We start from the raw sequence: 20,571 nt of genomic DNA, 5'->3' as shown, positions 1-20,571 counted from the left end.
ACAACCCAATGCACTTTACAGCCCAGTTTATTGTAGTGTATATAGTGGGTCAATCAGACAATAAACAAAGAAAAAAGTCAATTGTAGCTGTCAGGCATATTGGATAAGAGTTACATTCAAGCTTGGACAAAGTTTTAGGGCTTTAACAGTTTTTTTAGGAATTTGTTAGGCTAAGTTCCCTGGGACGGTGAATTGATCACCTTAACTGAAATCAGCTGAGTCACATCAATAGCAGCCAATGAGAACTGAAGTCACCAAAATATACTGAGCCTTAATTCAGCTGTGCCTCTAAGCAGTGGAGTTGAGGGTCCATTGTTGTGGATGGTGTTATGGTTCAGCAGGATGTCTGTAAGTAATGTATCAGCTAATAATTTGTTTTGTTGCTGTAGGCAGTCAGAAATGGTGCAGTGCTGTTTGTTTTTGTTTTGACTTCTGTGGTTTTGTGGAAATGCCTGAGGACCTGTGGAAGGAGGTGAGGGGTGCAATTGGTATTGTATTCCCATGTCTAGGCACTGTATTTAGCTGGTGAAGTGTTGCAGACCCCCACCAAAAGGGGAACGTTTCTAGTGTACTCTCTGGAAACTTGTATGAAAACTGTAAGGTATAAATTAATCAACTTATTAACAGAGTAAGAGGAACATTAGTTTTCACAGCTGAACATTGCTCCTTTGCAGGATAACCCTTTCTGTAAGTTAAGAGCGAATAAAAGTGTTAATGGCTTTGAGGAAGAAGTAAAGGAGTGGAAAAACCTGTTTTCATCCAGGCAATTTGAGCAAATTTAATCACTCAGATTGCTCTGTTCCTTGTCAAAAATCTACACTGGATGTAAATAAGCATCTTAATCAGGCTACTAAAGTTCTTTAGCCGAGGGGGTCACAAGACAGCCTTATCCTCCAGTTGTTTAGTGGAGGAAGGCCTATCTACAAATCCCTTAACAAGCTGTTCATAGCTTTCTTGTGCTTTTGAAATTAGGTAGTGTCATTTCAAAATGAAATGCCTTTTGAATGACAGCACTAGAGTTCTCCATTTGTTCCTCACTCCTCCAAACTTAAAGACCATGCAGAACATGATTATAAAAAGTTTCAGCTGCATCTTGTTCCTCCATCCAGAAAACAATATTTTGCTTTCTTCCCTTCACCAATTTTCTTCAGAATTTTTGGTTGGCAGTTCCCCCCCCCCCCCCCCCCCATAATATTGGAACAGAGCTGTAACTGGAAGAGAGGCGGCATAGTGTGCTGTATGTGCTGTATGCTTGAAAATGGGTGATATCTGCTTCCTGTTTAGGGGCTGAACAGTCATTATTCTTGCAGCAAGGTGAAATAGTGGGAAAGGATGTCCTTTCTGGGCTAATACATATCAGAAGAAATTCTGGTTTGTGGTAACACAGGTAATTGCAACCTGAAGAGATTTAGGCTTAGAGCTTCTAGCTGTGATAGCAACTGCATATGTTACTTTCAGAAGCTGGCATGGCAAGAAGAGAACTGAAAGCGAAGAGCTCAAGTATGAATCTATTTCCTAATATATGTGAAACCAGTGTGTTATCCCCCCCCAAGTCTCACTGCTACTTTATACTTACTATGTTTCAAAAATTGAGAAAGATATACCAGAATGTAAGTTATCTGGGACAGAAGGTTATCAAGGAGCACAGTGGCACTTACCTTAACAATCCCTTGTCTAAGACAATTCTGACATGTAAAAGGATCTATGGAGGGGAGGCTTCACTGCGTTATTTCCATATCTTTCATTCATACTAGTATTAAGTGATAGAGGTTGCAACCTCTTAGGGGTACCATATCAAGGAATCTATTATTATTTGGATTCCTGAAGATATTTTTTCTCCTAATGAGCTTCTAATTCTCATTCATCAGGAAGTAAATCATTCCCTAATCTATATTGTCACTGGGCTGCCATCATTACAGCTAGTCTTCAGTTTATTCAGTGTTCACTGTCCTTTCCTGTGTGTCCGTGGTCGTTGGTGATCTGCATGGTGCATGCTATTAAAGTTGAGATAGACACATTGATTCTGCCCTCCATCCCAGTTACGTAAGTGCAAGCTGGTTCTGAAACTTTCACTGATCAAGCAGTCTGAAAACACATCTGTTTGCCCACAAGCTTTATAACTATCCATGAAAGATCTCTTTTGTAACTAAAGCCCTGAAGGAAGCCTGCAGAAGAACTTGCAAGTGAGATCAAATATTAAAATTGCATATGTAGCTGCTCACTTTAAACTTAGACTATGGCAAGGAAGAAAAGGGGAGGAAGAGTATATAGGAAACAACCCAGCTTCTGTACTCTTACTTTGATTGTTTGTTTCTTGGCATTAGCAGTGGCAGTCCAAGCTTAGAAAGCATTTTATTAGTACACTTAGACCAAACCATCAGTAAGCTAAAAGCAGCAAGAAGCTGTGATGCTGTAAAATTATGGGAGCAAAACAAACAGTCTAAACCACCTGGTGCTGCCTATTTACAGCAACTGCTAGATGTCAAAAGTTCTTTTTGAAATAGACTTTTCCCTGTTCTCATGTTAAGCTTATCACATTGCTTTGTGTTCTTAACATGTTATTCGAAGTTCTAATCATTGCTGCTTTGCAAGATTTGATCAGGAACTGTGTCCTGCATGACTTTGGCTTCTGCTGTGATAATCAGACTGAGTTCTGCCCACTCCTTACTCCGTATGGCTTGAAGTTGGCATCTCTCATTACTGGCTTCTGCTTGGTGTCTGTTGCAGGCAGGATGTCTTCTAACAAATAAATTGTGCATCATCAGCCATTGTGGAATACCAAAGCCTCCTGTTTCTATATATTATTTATGATATGAGTCCTCTTTCAATAGAATTCTATTGAGCTGATTAAGGGGTTAGACTGTGCCCATAGATCTTTTTCAACTTACATTTGGTAAACTGGGCTTGGCCAGGACTGGAGAGGCAGCTGACTGCCAGTTACAGAATATCCATCCTAAGGGCAGCATTTAGAGCATGGAACTGATGGTGGCCAAACCCACAATTTATATAAAGTCTTGGATGCTCCAGCTGTTGTACCTAGTTCCTACAATGCTGCCAGTTTAACAGTATGTAGCAGTCTCTCATTTGGTCAGTCTGCAGACAAAATGTTCTCTTGCAGACTGGAGAATGCCTCAAATGTATCTTGCAGCTTTGTGAGCATCCCAGCCTGGCTGACAGGAGATGAGTGGACATGTTTACTGATTTATGCATGTATGACAAATAAAGCGTGTTCTGGTAGTCCTGTAAGAGATCAATCTGATCTGTACATCATTCTCCTTTTTCACATTAGTATACATGATCCTGGGCATGGCAAACAACCTCGCAACTTTGATCCAAAGTGGAAAACAAGATCCCGAAATACTGGGAGTGGCATGAAAGCTTGTTTTTTGTTGCCTTCTAGTCTTGTTTCAAATAATAAAAGAGAGGAAAAGGTGAGTCAAGATGGACATGATTTCAATTGAGAAGTATTTTATGGAAGACAAAGTACAAGTTACTGTTCATCTTATTTAATATAAGGGACACTATTTGCAGCTGTGTTTCAGTCAAGAGTTGTAAAAGTTTGGACAGCGAAAAAAATTACTTTTTAGATGAGACTGAAGGAGAAAACTAACTGGCAGTTAGCCCATGATGTGTGAAGGCATTGTGGGAATTCACCAAGTATATTCTGACCAGGTTTTGCAGTTTAACTTTTTTCCAACCTTTTGAATAGCATGTTCTACTCCTTACTCTGTACTGTAACATAAAAAGGCGTAGCTAAGGCCTACATTAATTGTACTTTCTCTCCTCTTATCCTTCCAGCATAGGGTGAGGACTGATAGCTGATCCCATACACTGCTTTACAAACCATTTTTCACCATTGTTAAAAAATGTGTATATTAGATAGCGTTCCTCCTGGTGATTTGTTTCTGTTTCTCTAACTCTGCAAACTCATCAGTGAGTCATCCTTGCAGGATTTCTGCTATGTGATCCAAATTCATCCCTTATGTAAGTCTTACCAGTGGGCTGCATCTCATGAAGGATACTCCTAACAGGTTAACAGGGCTCTGCAACTCTAGTATTTTTCGTCACTAGAGTTCTCTTGAGCCCTGCAGGTAATTAAGAATGAAGAAGGAAATACAAAAGATGAGTATAATTTCAAAATTCTGGAGATGCAGAGTTCAGTGCAAGAGATGGTCGGTATCTTTCAGGGCAAAAGGGCCATGAAAACTATTCTTCTCAACTCCTACAATAAACTGAAGAGCAGAACTGCACCTTGAGGTGAAAGCAGCATTATTCTGAGGCAGAACACAATCCTATCCAAAGAGAAATACTGCTTGTTGACAGAGCTTTCCACTGAAAGCTTCGGAGGAATCAGTACATGCAGCTCTGGGTAGGCTTGCCATGTTAGAATCTGCTGCAGTGGCTAATGTTTGTTGTCACATATTCCCAAAAGGAACAACATCTCAGACAGTGAACTCTGAAGAAGAGCTAGGAAGCCTTTGGCATTCCTGTTCAAACAGTTTGGCGCTTTCCGTGACTATAACAACCCTAAATCTCATTTCTGCCTGTAATTCTCATCAGCCTGGAAATGGAAAAGTGAGCCCAGAATGGCTGATGGTTTCTGGGCTTGTGCTTCTTTGTCCACATTTAGTATCACTACTGAGATTTGAGGTTGCTTTTTAACACGTCTGACATCATGGTCAGTTGAGATAACTGTCAAATGGTTTTTCCCCACACTTGCATAGGCTATATTTGTGTCAGTGTCTTCTAATTGAAGCAAATGGCCTGCTCCATGTCACGTTCCACATAAGATGAGGAATATGTGCGAGGTGAATTAGTCCACAGGGAGGGAAATGGGCAGGACTCATTGCTTTGCTTGGTGATACTTTGATTTCCTAAACCTTTAGAAGATTCTTATTAATCTCATCTGGAAGAAAATTGCCTTTTACTTCCCCAGAAGAGTTATTTCAAAATATTTATATAGTATAGAAACATTTGCGGTGTTCTACTTGCTGACATACCTCTTACTTTAGTGAATAGAGATGAGATAAATACACAGATGATGAGCCATAACTGATGAAAAGGAAGGAAAGAATTGAAGCAGAAGGATTAAGGAAGAGTGGGGGGGAAACATTGGGCTATGAGCAAATTTGAGCTGAATCCAGGGGAAAGTTATGGAGTAGTATAGGGGGAGAAAACTGAATTATTTGTATGCCCCAACACACTTTTTCCAGAGGTGGAACTGATGGGGAGAAATGAAAAAGATAAACAAAACTGTGTATATGGAGAAGAACAAATGTCTTACAGACCTAGTGTGTGTGTATATATATATATATATAAATTATATATATATAATTTGCATTGAAGAGCTTTCTAAATGTGCCTGCAGAAGTGTGAGACATTTGCTGGGAAGCAAAGACATTAATTTAACTGTAGCAGTGATATTGTGTTTAGAGACAATAGATGCCTAGTTATCTTCTTGCATACGCTCACCTAAATCATCTGAAATCAGAATTGCATGTTGTGGTTAAAAAAACGCACAGGAGGAAATCTAAGTGCTAAGTGCTAGGTCTGTACTGCTTAGAGGTTACTTCCAGTGTATGGGGGTAACAAATCCTACCTCTGCCATATGCAGGCTCAGAGTCTAGGGAGGGGAGTTCCTTTGTTGCATTTAATCCAAAGTTACTTTTGTTGCAGTTTTAAGTCTGAGCAGAAGCCCTTGTTTATCACAAATACGGTTATAGCTCAGAGTAAGGATTTGCTATACATTGCATTGCTTTGATTCTCTAACCTATACGTTTATTTTGGAACAGCTTGTATGGAAATCTACAGACGTAAGTTTTCTGTTATCATGTGGGAAATTCACAATTAAACCCTGAATATTTGCATGCCTCTGTTTAAAAAATATTTGAGCAACAGATATTCCCATTTTATTCACGGTGAAGATGTTTGAGTATTGTATCAAAGGCAGGTTGTAAGAACTGTATAGTTTTGTACCACGAGTCTGTGTGAACAGTGTTTGAAAAGTTAGTTGCATGTATGCAGTTGGCTGCCTGCCATTTGCCAATTGAATTTTTTGGGGTTGAATTCCTTCAACATGGTGGTTGTTATTTTTTTTTGTGTGTCAAATATTTTCTGCTCTTTGCACTTCCCTGGCACTGAGTCTAGTGAAATTAACAAAGCCCAAGGAACAAGAATGTCTGAAATCTTTGTGGTATCACAGGTGAAGACTTAATTTGTTTTCCCTGAAGAGGCAATCAGGACATGTACATCAGAATCTGTAAGAAGTTAGCCAAAGTGTTAGGTGCTTGCTTGCTTTATGATAGATAGGTGGCTCTAAGGACTACTTTTTCATGTCTTAGGGCTGTCTGAAAATGTGAAGAGATTTTTCTGGATTTTGTTGCTGGAATACAGAGGGATTAGTTGAGGAGTGGAAACAAAACATTTAGATTACTGAAGTGAACGTAACTTGTTTGGTCTGATTCTGAGGGGAAATTTAAATAGGATGTGCATATATAGCTTCAGCCAACAACTATAATAGTGGGGTAACTGCTGAGTCATGGCCTGAACCACTGATTGAGCACCTGGGGAAAGGACCCAGTCAGCTCTGGGAGCACAGGTGAAGGCTGTGTGACCAGAAGGGTTGGAGCCTGCCTGCACCTCTCCTAGACTCCATTTAAGGGCTGACTGCCACTGGGGAAGGATCTCTGGCTGAAGATCCTTCCTTTTGAACCTAGATCTTCAGAGATGGGTGAGCACCATTCTCTTTCCTTTCTAACACCCTTCCATTCGTGCTACTCCCTTTGCTACTGCACTCTAATATGGTCCTTCCATTTCCTGAAGCGTACTTTGTGATCTGAACATATGGAGTTCAGATGAGTGACAGAATTCTAGATACTAACACCATGGTTTTTATCTCTTGCCTTACTTACAGTAAGTATGTTCTTGTGGCATTGACTTTCCTTGACCATACTCATGATATGCTGTTAAGATTATTGCTTAGGTCAGTAATTTAACTCTCTGTACTTCTCTGGAAATAGTTATATCTCAGGTGTCTGTAAGAAAATTCTAGCAACTGTTAGCAAGTAGCTAGGCCACAATTCATAGCAATTACTAATGTAGAGTTAATTGTGTTAGTATTCCTGGGTGAGATGATGTAGTATTGTTTGAGTTCAGAGTTGGTGGCATAAGATGCTCATGGACAAAATTCTTTATGAATCTGAGAGATATCTGAGATATCATATCTGGCTGAGATATGACAGCATAATATGAATGGCCACTTCTATTAAACTGTACACGTATGTATGTACTTCACTTATATACCCGCTTTCCTTTCCTGTCTGAGAGGATACAGTATTATGGTGGTACCTGCTTTTGAGTGTTGCCCTCAAAAGCTTATTTGCTTACTGTTCTGAGGTTCTTAAGTATATGGGACCAAACAACTCAAGATGTGCTTCTACAGTTGTGAAATGTATGCCTTGCAGAATAGTTGTTCTTTGAAACTATACACAGTTTGATGAGGGTGAGAAGAACTCATGTTTTGCTAGAGGAGATAGGTAATGGTACCCAACTTAGTTCATTGCACTTATCCTAAAGCAACAGTATATACAGCTTGGTGTAATTCCTGGAAGCAATCCTTTGTGTCACAGAGGTACTTCTTTTGTCCTCACCTCATCTTTCTTGTCCCTCTGCTGAGTCATCTTAAGCAGGGTATAATATAGAATTCATAATCTGATCTAACTGCATCCCTTCATCTAAAGGATTGCAACAGAAGGTCTCTGTACTGGGATTCAAGAAAAGCTGAGGAGGGTGTGAATTTATAGAAGGAATATCTGTCTCATAAGGGATGACTAATGTAAAGGAAGAGCTCATCTGCAGAGTACAGTACTGAAGATACAGTAGGCAGAAGGGGAAAATATTTGGCTGAAGCAAAGTTCTTCCCTGCAGAAGGAAGAAGGGTGAGAAACATTGTAAGTAGTGAAGAATGAAGAAAGATCAGGAACCTTTCCACCATCTGCAGTGGAACCATGTTATTGGAGGAACAAACATCATTACAGGCCTTTAAAGGCTTGTAACTCCTTGATCCTATCTCTGTTTGAATAAATATGGACCATCTGCGCACTGGCATACACATCCAATGGAGCATCCACCACTTTCCAAGTGTTTCCTTGCCCTCATTTTCATCTGTCCAGTTTGCCAATGAGCCTGCAGCAAACACTGCAGATGGCAGTAATAGGCAGTCCCTTTGCTTCTGGAAACTGATGAAGGGTTGACAGTCTTTTCTGTGTATCAGTGTTCACCTGATGCCTCTGATGCTTAAAAACCAAAGCATTTGGCAGATGTGATTGAAAAAGGATTCTCTATGCTGGCAGTTCTGCAATTGTTATTTCTAACAAATATTCTTGGGAATGTCTTTGCTAATGCTTTTCACTTATCTCAAGGTATAGCAGTACAGTAATTATTTCTGGGAAGGCTCATAGCTAGCTCTCTGAATGCTCAGCAGTGTATCATAATAGGGAAACTGAAGAGCTATCTACAGGATGCTTTATTTCTGGCACCCATCTTTACAGTTCTTTGCTACTGAGTTTGGTCTTTATTTAGTTCTTTAAATCAGTGCTTGATGGTGAAAGTGAACTGAAGATGCTGGTTTGATCATAAGCTTGTTAGTATCTTCTCTATATGGTGTCAGAAGTGATTTAGGAAAATGTATTGGAATAATCCAGGGAATGGAAATAATCACATTAGTGCAACAAAAAGGTCTTATGACAAGTGGCATTTAACTGAAATGAGTCAAATGACAGTGTCTTGGACACCCGTAAATATCACCATGTATTTGTTCTTTGCAAAGTTTTCACGCAGGCACTATTTTGATGAAGCACTGAGTAGACAGATTTCCAGAGGCAATTCATCTTCAAGTGAATTCTGACAGATTCAGCTTAAGGGCACCACCTCTAACCTGGTGAGGCCACTCAGAAAGTGAATCTGGTCTTTCTTTTTCTCTTTCTCTCTTTTTTCCAGGTTATTTTTAAGGAAAAAATCAGGACCATTATGTGGGAGAAATTTGTGCTACTGTTGCTATGCAAGTTTCTATTGCTGGTATCTGCAATATATTACCATCTCTTATCTGGAATACTTAATGTATTAACATATAAAGAAGACTAAAACTTAAGAGGAGTTATTCTGGTTGAGAGAAACATGGTTATGTGCTTCTAATAGAATTAGATTTTTTTTTTTTTGTAGGAATATATTTTGAAAAGAAGCATTTCAGTAATTCTTTGGAAACTTGGTAGTGTATAGAAACATCTTTCAAATAACTAAAATACAAATATTCTGCTGGGAAATTAATTATAAGAAATGCTCTCATAACTTAAGTCTTAAATGCCTTGACCTGGTGAGGATCTCAGTAACACTGCAGTAAATGTAAAGCAATCCCACAGCTGTTACTGGATTTGCAGAACACAGAGGTGAATTGAAATGACTTGAGGCTGGTGGGTTACGTTCTGCTGGAGCAGCTCAGAGGTAGCTGTGAAGCCAGAGTCTTTCATACTTTTGTAAGTTTGTGTCTGAATAGGTCAGGTAAATATGAAGCTTAGATGCACTCTTCTGCTAACCTGAAAGTGACAGATAATAGGAACATCATAGTACAGCTGCAACTTTCAGTTTAAAGATGCCTACTTCTTGACAGTGAGGGTTAGCTTGTGTTATGCTGGGCAATATTGAGGTCTCAGAGGTGGGGCTTGAAGTATTCTCAGCCTCCAAAGTACTTCTTCAGAGCTCTGGGACTGTGACTGGGTATTTAGTATGTTGGAACAGGAGAACATCTATACACTGTAAAGAATTGTGGTAAGAAATGCTGAATATTGTGCATAAAGGACTCTAGCGGAGAGGGTACACTGAATAACTGGGCTTTCCCTGATACGTGCGCATTATGCTTAGTCTCAGGCAGCTGCTTCTGTAAGGATGTGAGCTTTGATGAGCATCTGTCACTGCTAACTAAATCCAATTCTTATTTCTAGAGAGGATATTGGGTCAAGGTGGGCAATGGGGAATATTGTTGAATTCAGCACATCTCATTCAGCATCTGAGCCTGACTGTCTCCTACTGGAAGTTTTGTCCTTAGCTCTGGAACTGACTGTTGCTGAGCTGCTCTTTTCTACACATGAGAGACTGACAGCTATTTTTTTTCCTCTTTGCCCATATGCTGCTGCTTGATCTCTCTTGCTGTACTGCCATTTGTTTGTGTAGACAGCTAAGAGGGATGAAGGGGACAGGTGGACAGTTACCAGCTGTGCAGAGGAAGCAGAGATGTTGACTGTAAAAAAAAACATACAAAATTTCTGCATGTATACTTCAGAGAGATGCTGTTCGTTTGTTGTTTTTCTTTTCTTAGTAATTGTTCAGCAAACATCCCTAGAACTGTTGCAGGCGGTAAAACTCAGGACTCCGTTGGCTTTGAGGATTGTACTGCAACTAAAATATAAAGGAATTACAAGCTGTGTGTGTCTCACAGCAGTTCAGAGAAGGCTGTGGCTACAAGCTGGGGTCTGGCCCTGCGTGACCCTCAGAGGGTGTCTGTGGTTGTAGACAGCTTTCCCTTTCAGTGGGATTTGGCAACCAGTGTGCCTTTGGCCAGTGAGCACTGGCTAGAAAGGCCCTGCTGCTATTTCACTTGTAGTCACTAATTACTGCCAGTAGACTGTCTGCTCAGTTGCTGGCAGCTGTGCACCGGGCTTGCTGGGCACATTTTAGTGCCAAGTGGTTTCTATATCTGTGTAAACTGTTCCCCGTGGGCATATACCAAAATAAAGGAAAGTAATGTTGAGGTATAAGCAAGTGAGGACAGACCTTTAAATATTGCTCTTGTACTGCAACACTTAACTGTGTTCCTTCTGAAATGCTACGTTGTGTGTGTTCAGGTGCTTCAGTAGACATTCCCTGGCACTGTGAATTTTCTAAGAGCCACCAGAAACTATGGAGATGGGAGATAATCTTGTATTTCCTATACTCTCCTCACCTTTCATAAGTCAACTGAAGGCTGAAAGCAACAGATCTAATACTCTGCGTAAGAACACAAGGAAAGGCAACTACACGGTTCCTTTAGTAAACAGCTGTTAAAATTTAGAGTACGTCTTCTATGCATAGTTTTTTTCCTTTTGAATCCGGGTAGAACCTTGGTGTTGAGTTCCTCAGCCTGATTTCATGCTGCTGAAAATATTCTCCTTTCTCCTCTTCCATCTCTTGCTGTTCTTTTTCTCCTGTGAAATGGGAGTGGACCAGATATTTGCCCAGTTCTTTTCCATGTTTATTGGGTTATAGCTTTTTTTTAATTCCCTGAGAAATAGCTTACTCAGCGCCACTGAGACCCTTCTAGTTAGGGGATGTCTTGTTTGGATGACACGGGCAACACACAGTACTCTAGGGAAGGCCGTGCTGTTATAAATTCTGTATCTAAGAGAGGCTTAATAGCCTACACAAGATAAACAAAAGAGTTCAAAATTGGATGTGACCCAGAAAACACAGTCTAAGTACCTTATGCTTCAGGGAAACTTGGATCCAGATCAGAAGTCTTTTGACTTGTATTTGGAATGTGGTCAGCAATTACTTCCGTGACTGCTGAGCCTGAGAAAAATTTAGCAGAGGGTTGTATGTGGCTCCTTTAATCTACTTTAGAAAACTGTCCATTCCTGTTCTAGCCAAAGGCTGTGGAATAGAAAAGGTAACATAAAGCCACCTCTAGCTCTTTAGATTCTACATGGAATAGAATTTGTTGCACTAGAGGAAGCATCCATTTGCTTTTATTGTGTGAACTTAGCCCCTTGCACTGCCTATATTTCCTGTTTTTTGCCAGTCCTCTTGATTTGTAAACAGAGTTAGAGATTAAGGTCTGTTGAAAAATAAATTATCAGCGTCTGTGTCCTTGCTCCTGTGAAGGAATGTTCTGTTCCTGAACCTTTGTGTTACAAAGTAAGTGAAATCTTCAAGAACAGGTAGTGTTTAGATCTGAGCATGTTTTGCTTTCTTCATGGAAAAAAAAAATCTAGAAGAAACTCCCAACTGATTTGATAAACACTGAAAATTGAATATGGTAAGGGAAGGAGCAAAAACCAGAGAGAAATGCAAGATGTCAGAGATAGAAGCCTGAACATGTTACTACTGAAAAGCACTTTTATTCCTTGCTAGATTTTTTTCTTAAATCCCAGCATGCCGAAGATGAGAGGAAGTGGTGAGCTGTCTCTGCTGTGCCCTGGCAATAATAAAGCATTGCTTTTTCTGCTCTGATACTGAAGTATTGACAGGAATTTGCTTTTGTCGCTTTTTTTTGTCCTCTAAAAAACATGTTTCCTATTGCCTAAACCTACCCTGGCGCAACTTGAGGCCATTTCCTCTCATCCTGTCACTTGTCACCAGTGAGAAGAGACTTGCCCTGCTCTCACTGTAAGCACCTTTCAGATACTGGAAGAGAGCAATAAGGTCTCCCCTCAGCCTCCTTTTCCCCAGATTAAACAGCACCAGCTTCCTTAGCCTCTCCTCATAAGGGTTGATTTTCCAAGCCCTTCACAAGCCTTGTTGCCCTTCTCTGGACCTGCTCCAGTACCTCCATGTCTTTTTTGTACTGAGGTGCCCAAAACTGAACACAGTACTCGAGGTGAGGCCTCACCAATGCCAAGTACAGGGGCAGGATGACTTCCCTAGTCCTGCTCACCACACCATTCTTGATACAGGCCAGGATGCCATTGGCCCTCTTGGCCACCTGGGCACACTGCTGGCTCGTATTCAGCCAACAATCCATCAGCACACCAAGGTCCCTTTCCATCAGGCAGCTTTCCAGCCACACCTCCCCAAGCCTGTAGGGTTTCCTGGGATTGTTGTGACCATTTCCATGGTTGTATTTTCTAGTGGAAGCTGGGATTGCCTGTGTAGTGCTGGAAAAACTTGCAGTGTTGACTCAAGGGACAATGGCTTTTTTTTAGTAAGACTGGAGCAGTCTCTGGTAGCTCCAGGCTGAAGTTAGAGTCCAGAACAGAAAGCAGTGAAGTGCATGGTTTGAATATTAAATGTTGTTTTCTTTTTACCCCCTACCTGGTAATACCTTATTTCTTCAGGCTGAGATCTTTCTCTTACTAATGAATCTTTGTGTAGATCAGAACCTTTTGGATTAGCTGCACTTGCTGTTGTCTAAATGTTCAGCAGAATCTTTTCCTCTGAAGGCTTTTTGTCTCATTCTATTTCCCAGAGATAAGGGTTGCAAAGGTTTTTGAAATCACATGATGTTGTGGTGTAAATTACCCCATAGTCAAGAGCAGAACATGATAATCCTGCTTCCCAGTCTCTTACAATCTTCACACTAAGACCCTGAAATGTAATCCTAAGGGTATCTTGCTGATGAGCAAAGTTAGACTTCTATTTGTTATAACAGCACCTCCACCCCTTCAGACTTGCAATGTAATCCTTAATATGTATGAAGTGCTTTCCTATAAGCATAAATATTTTGGGTCACAAACACAGCAACTGGCTTCAATATGGAAAAGAATGTTCACAATCTTTGGAACTGATGACCATAAGAAATTGAGATAAATGACTAGCAGCATTAAAGTAGGAGTAGGGTTTCGTCATTTAGTACATTTATTTGTTGTTGCCCTGTGGAGCACAACTTGTTGAACTATCCATTCACAGCAGGTAGATTTTTATTCTTAGTTAGTTCCCAATCTGCCATTGGTACTATTTCGATACGTGGACAGATAATCTACTTGTACATATTTACTTATGATAGCATGTGGATTAATATTTTTTGGACTCCTTTTTGTTATGTATTTTACCTAGTTATATGTTAGCTCTGTTGCCTGAGTGATTAACAAGAAATTGCCAAGGAAAAATAGACTGTGAACTGCAGATAGGAACTTGCAAATGAACCAAGAGATGAGTTTGAGTTCATGAGGAAACAGAAGGAACAGACTTTTTCATGTGGGAATACTTTACAGGTGTGTGGTGTATAAAGGTACCAACTTTGTATTTTGTGTGTATTCAGCCTTACTGTGACTGGTGTTAACTATGTTATTTAAAGAATGATCTCTCCGTTCTCATGCTTGAAGCCTGGTGTTACTTGTTGGTTAAACTGAAGTCTGTATCTCAGTCTTAAGGTATTTGTTTGTTGTCTTGCATGGTGTGAGTTGGATTAAATTCCATAAGGATGGGGGACCTAAGATGTTATGATGAGAAAGGATAATTGGCTTTTAACTGTATTGCTTGCTTGAGGGGGGGTTAGTTTCTATCTGTTTTGGGAATGTTGAGGCATGTCAAATAAGTGCAATTTTGGAGAAACTGCTTTTCCTGGTGTGATAGATTTTCAGTGTGTAGACAGTTTTCTGTTCTTCAGAGCTGAACACTATATGCCATCCCCATATTCCCGTAGAAATTAATATTTAAACTATTTTTTTATTCTTGACTTAGTACTAAGGAAACTTGATTGTCAGACTTGTGTGAACAAGTGAATGGCTTTTGTTAACTTTAATACTATAAAATATGCATGTTGTAGGGCACAGATTTGGTATGCGCTCACTCACAAAATGAGCTGACTGCATTGCCTTCTATGTGGAGTTTCAATAGCATTCCTGCTGAGCTGTGAGGAAGATAGTGAGATGGGGCCAAGCAGCAGCATGGGGGTTTATTATTTGCAAACCAGTAGCTCTTTATCTTGATTGCCTTGTTAAAATACTCTTAGTTAATTTTCAGTCCAGTCCTTCGCAGACAATTTTTGCTAAGCTGATGAAGTGAAGCTACTGGAGGCCATGTGAGGAGCAGGAAGGTCTGGGAGCCTGGAGGGGTTTTGTACTGCTAATGACAGCACCTGGCAGCTCATTGTCCACCAGCCAGAGCTAATACCTCTGTAGGCAAGGAGTCAGTAAGACTTTGTCAGGCACTCTGTGTCATGGCTCTGTCAGCAGATCAGGCAACATACATAGAGGGATGTGACAGGGCACTGTCAAGGGTAGGAAGTTGAGGACAGATGTGTGCAGCTGGATGTAGTTAGCAAACTCCCTCACAGAGTTGCCAGCACTGGAGAGAGGTGGCAGCCAGTGAACTTCTCTCTGTTCCTCTCCATGGGGTATTGTGATGATTATTAGGAAACCTGGGTGATGGGGAAAGCTGAAGGGTTTGACACTACACTGACAAATACATAGGATGATTAGTGATTTTAAAGAAAGGAACCAAGGCTGAAGAGTGCTGGAGGCACACCAAGAACTGTGACCTCTTTTCAAAATATGTAGAACTAGTAAACTTTCCTGCTGCGAAGGAGTTGAGAAAAACACTAGACTGAATGTCCTGTAAAATCCATTTACCTGATGATAAGCAATGGGCTTATGTGTGCAGGTAGGATGATTGGGCTTTAACAAAATGTTAAATCTCAGAAGATTTCTTGAAACCAGATGGAGTGAAAAGATACACTGGCCAAGGGAGTAGCTTTGTGGAAAGAGGTCTGATCATACTATTGCTGACCTTGAGCCAAACATGAGGTGGTTTTGATATGCTGTTGTGGAAAAGCAAGTATAAAAATAAGAAGTTTGTAACCTGACAGACATGAGAAATAAAGTGGTCAGTACTAGTAGAACTTCCAGAGAATACAGTGTGTTTCAGTAGGGAAAAGCATGTTAAATCCTGATGTCGTAAATTAAATTCTCACATCTCTTTTGTTCTGCAATTACTTTCAACTGGGATGAAGGGTTCTGCATTGCCTTTATTCAGCATCTTCTTGGTACACAAGTGTGCACTGGCACTCTGTATTTTTATACTGATAAATAAGAAGGGCGAGCTACAATAACAATGCATATTTGTACAAGTTAGGAAAGGGACTGGATGAAAATGAAGCTGAATATGGTGGCTTTGTTACAGGTACAGGAATTATTTCCTTGATATCTTAGTTTCAGCTGGGATGGAATTTTTTTCTTTAGAGTGTGTGGCATGATGTTATGCTTTTGTTCTAAGAGAAACAATGCTGGTAACGTCCTGATGTTTCCAGTTGCTGCAAAGCAATGTGATGCAGAGCCCAGGCTAGTCTTAGCAAGTGGCCCAAGTTGCTAGAAAAGTATTAGGATAACTGACTTGGACTGGGCAAAGGGGTATTCAATACTTCGATATCATACAGAAGGAATTTTGAAGGGGTTGGGAGTTCATAGCTCTCTTTAGCTGTTCAGGGGCTAGCTGGGCATTTGTCAGTGACTGCTGAGTAATTGCTCATGTATCACTCATTATATACATATACATATTTGTCATAATTATCCTTTTCTGTCTATTTTAGTAAATAGTTTCATCTCAACCCATGAATTCTACTACTTCTTTTTTTTTTTCTCCTGTTTATCTATTGTGAAGGTGAGTGAGACTAAACTACAGTGTGGTGCTGAGCCACCTGCCAGCTTAAACCAGAACACTTAAGCTCTTTCACGACTACTTTGTCACCAATCAAAAATGGAGGATTAAAGCTGCTAGTAATCCTTGATAAGCATTTTCTATTCAAATACCAATTAAAAAACAATATAAACAATTAGGCTGTTTCACATAAACATTTAGTAAAGCTTTCAAAGATAAATCCTACAGGAGTATTTAATATTCATTACTTTATTGCTAAGTAATTTTTAAAGAAAATGCTAAGGGTTCACAGCAAGTTGTTTCTTTCTGAAAACAACAAAGATAAGTGGTTTTAAGGCAAAGAGTCATTTTACTAGAAATAAGTATTAGAGGGCGGAACTACTACTAGGGGGATTTTGACAGTCTGTTAAAGAAATAGTACTTGCTTCTACTGGGCTTGGAGAAATGGTGACAGTCAGAAGCAAGTAAGTTCCTCTTTCAGTGATGGCTGGTTTAAGCTTTCCACAGCTGGTCCAGAACTCCTCTGATCCTGTGATGACAACTTCTGGAGAGGACTGAATGATTCAAAAATGAACCTGGGTTGACAGGAAGCGAGTCCCTCTGCCACATTGGATTGTGGTACTCTGCCACTGCCCCAGCTGCACAGACCTTGTCAGGCAGGAGCCAGTGCTGTAAATCATCTGCTGCTTGGCTTGAATTAGTTGAAATCTGTGCAGCAGAATTAAGCCATGTAGGGCAAGTTGTAGTGTCTAGGAGAGCTGGAGCAAGTGGGAATTGGTCAGAGCCACCAATTGCACTCAAATTGAAGAGAAATTTTGTGTGGAGATTATGTAGCGGAGGAAGCAACATGAAGTAATAAGATCAGGATCTACCTCTTCAGTGGGGAGGAGGGGGAGAGATGAGAAACGTCTGGGGTAACACCCAAAGTGTAATTGATTAGTATCTGACCTGGTCTTTGAAGAGTCTGCCTGCAAATAGGCACAAATGAATGAGCTGGTTAAGAGATGTTCTGTATAAACAATAGTACATCTCTGAAGACTTTTTTTATTTCTATTAAACCAGAGCTCTAGCTATCAAAAGAAAACTGAGTATGGAACTCTATATCATTAGAGCTACAAAAACACAGATGTTAAGTTCCTGTTTCCTTCTGTCAGCAGGAAAACTCTGGAAATCACTTAGATGCAAGGTTGCCTCACAGTCCTTACCATCCCCACCTGAATCAAGGGGTATGGAATTGCATTTCTCCGTGCTGAAATAATTGCATTCATTGATATTCATTGATGCATGCTGAAGGTTTATGGAGACCAAACAGTGGGTACAAGCATAGTAAGGTAGTGAGTGATCCTTTTCAGTAGTGGTGCAGCAATTTGAAAGAGAAGACATGTTTGAGATGGCCATGCAGATTGTTAATGAGCTCAGCATGCAGAGTTGTTTGTAGCTGGTGAAAATGTATAGCTAAAGGTAATGGCTAATTTGAAATACAGGTTTTTAGCTGAGAATTTGCTGTATTAAATAGTGTTATTGTGCTCCTGTAGCAGTTGTAGTTTCCATGAAAATGAATAGGAGGTATTATTTTATGGAACAGCCTAGGTACTATTATATTAGAACTATTGCAAAATTATGTAATAGAAACAACTATACAATAAATAGAATATGTTGGCAAACCATTTTTCATAAAACTGAAGAGGTTTCTGAGTCTTTAGGCAAAAGGTATAGATTAGGATACTTTCATTGAATGTCACCTCAATAAAGGAGATACATGAATTGTATTGGACTTACATAGCATGGCTTAAGAGAGAGGAGTAAGAAATGTAAGAGAAACAGCACTGCCTCTGTTCCATAGGCCCTGTATAGAGCAGATTTCCATGTGCAGTCCATGGAGGAACCCGCAGTACAACAGTGGATGGGGCTGGAAGGAGGCTGTAGCCCATGGAGAGCCCCTGACAGGGCAGGCTGCTCTAGAAGAGTAGCCCCTGTGGTACAGACTCATGCTGGAGTAATTTGGGAAGATCTGCATCCATGCACACAGGATCTGTTAAGGAAGAACAGTAATTAGTGAGTGATCTCCCTGCCCTCAGCTAAGTTCTTGAGCTCTTTATTGTATTTTCTTCTCCCGTTGTCTTTTGAAGAGGGGGAGAGAGCAAAGCGGTAGAGTTAGGTTAATATCAGGGTGTAACCACCACATCAAGGCCTTAGATAATTTATCTCTTTCCATTCACAGAAAATTGATATGATAAAAGTGTGAAGGGAAATAGGATACTGAATCTCATTCACATTCTGTGGGAAACAGTGTTCTACTCACAATATATACATGTGAAATATATGAAAAACTTAGATTTAATGAGAAATTTAATTTACTGGAGCTCAGTAATGACATCTGAAGCAAAGTGCTGTGAGAAGTTGACCCCCACTAAGTTTTCTATTTTCATTTTGAGTCTTTTCAGATTTTCCAATTCTCTTTTCTTGCCAGTATGAGCAAGCAAGTGCTATTGACTTTGATTATCAAACGAACTTCCCACCTTGTTTTAAAAAGAAAGTTCAGGTAATAAATAGAGCCAAATACAGAGCCCAAAATCACAGAGAAGTGCATACTATTGCTGCTATGGAAGAGTAAAAAGCATAAATATGTTTGGTATTGGACAGACACGAAGCCCATTAAGCTCAGGGTTGTAGTTCTCTCATTGGAGATAAAAAGTGCTTTACTCCAAGATAATTTAGTGGCAGTAAATGAAGGCTAAGGTCAATGTAAAATTATCACAAAGAAAGAACTATGGATATATCTGCTTAAGATTCTTTGCTGTTCAGACCTTCCTTTTCATTTATACCCTATTCAGGGCCATGATAACTGAGCTATTAGTGGACATATATAATTCATCATTTAAATTTGTTCCTTTATCTGAGCACAGAACAAGTACAAAAGATTATATCCTTTTTAAAAAAGTGCCGTGGTGCTGATGTAGATAGATGTTTATTTGCCTTATGTACAGGTCACATCTGCTATTCTAGCAACGCTTATATAGATGAGTGTGATATATTGGAAAAAAAAGTTGCTATATATTTTGTATATGGAGGCCATGTCTTACCACTGTATATTTGAGCACTTGGAATGAGTTGAAGATGTGGGCAATCTGGTCGAGTATTGGTTTTGTGAACTAAACGATGCTCAAAGTTTTTCAATAGAGAGAAGCTTCCAGTGCTTTCTGTGGGTATATATCCATATATATATATATACATATACATACATACATACATATATATATATATATGCTGGGACCAGAGCTGCTCAACAAATCCATGAGCTGTCTCCATGAAACTGGAGAGTGATATCATAGCATCAGCTGATGTAAAAGATTTCATCAGATTTTTAAATAAAAAAAAAATGGATGAGAAGAGCTGCAATAAGAATAGACTTATATGAATAAGTGAGTGGAAAATCATCAGGCTGAGTTTAAGTGTTAATATTTGAAAATGAAAATGTGTACATAGATTGAATATAGATTGAGGATGAAGATAAATCTGTATAAGTAAAATTAAGAAATATCAACTTTTTCATATATTTATACAAAATATCATAATGAACAAGACAAGGGGAAAAAGCATTTAGGAAGATGGGAGTAATTGGAAAGGAAACAGAACCAAACAGAATACATTGTTATTCTGTGCTATGGGTTTGTGGCATTCCCACATATTGTATACTGTGTAGTGTTATTCAGGTTGTGAAAGGATGCTCTAAGTCGCAAAATAAATGACTGAGATATGTATCTACAGAATCAGAAATGACAGGGAAAGTATGAAAAATAAGTGCTCTATTTTCACAATTGAAGAAGCATGTGAAAAATTGAGAAAATAGCAAGGTATCAGGTTTAAAACAAGTTTTCAGTGGTTTTCTGTGAACACAAACCCTGAATGCCATTGTATTTCAAGAAATGGAGTCATATCTTTCAGTAGATAAGATATACTTGGGATGGGTCTCAATTTCTTTCACACAGAATTTGGGCTTTAATTAAGACTCAGACTTTTCCTTTAGACTAGACGTTCCCAGTACAAATGAGTTTTCTTCAATGTTTAGAGGATGCCATAGGACAAGGAAATAGTGAGGGAGTGCTACATGGTTGATGATGATGCATGCTGTGAATTGTTACACAGGCACTCAGCATAACCCAGAAGAAAGTCTCATGGCATTAATTTCACTGTCCACCCTTTTTTTCCTCTTTTATTACAATGTGTTAA

The 20,571-nt window shown here is 39.6% G+C and overlaps 1 protein-coding gene across 1 annotated transcript in view; it reads left to right on the top strand.

The window, feature by feature from the left end:
* Positions 1-285: 285 nt before the first annotated feature.
* The window catches only part of LRFN2 (leucine rich repeat and fibronectin type III domain containing 2), a 196,247-nt gene continuing 175,961 nt past the window's right edge, over positions 286-20,571 (top strand). The window contains exon 1 of the mRNA XM_072333578.1: positions 286-348. The gene's annotated coding sequence lies outside the window, so the exon portion shown is untranslated. The remainder of the gene's footprint in view (positions 349-20,571) is intronic.

Source organism: Excalfactoria chinensis, chromosome 3 (assembly GCF_039878825.1).
Source record: "Excalfactoria chinensis isolate bCotChi1 chromosome 3, bCotChi1.hap2, whole genome shotgun sequence".
NCBI classification, from domain to species: domain Eukaryota; kingdom Metazoa; phylum Chordata; class Aves; order Galliformes; family Phasianidae; genus Excalfactoria; species Excalfactoria chinensis.
Note: the sequence above shows the minus strand (reverse complement) of the source record. Positions and strands in the feature narration are given on the sequence as shown.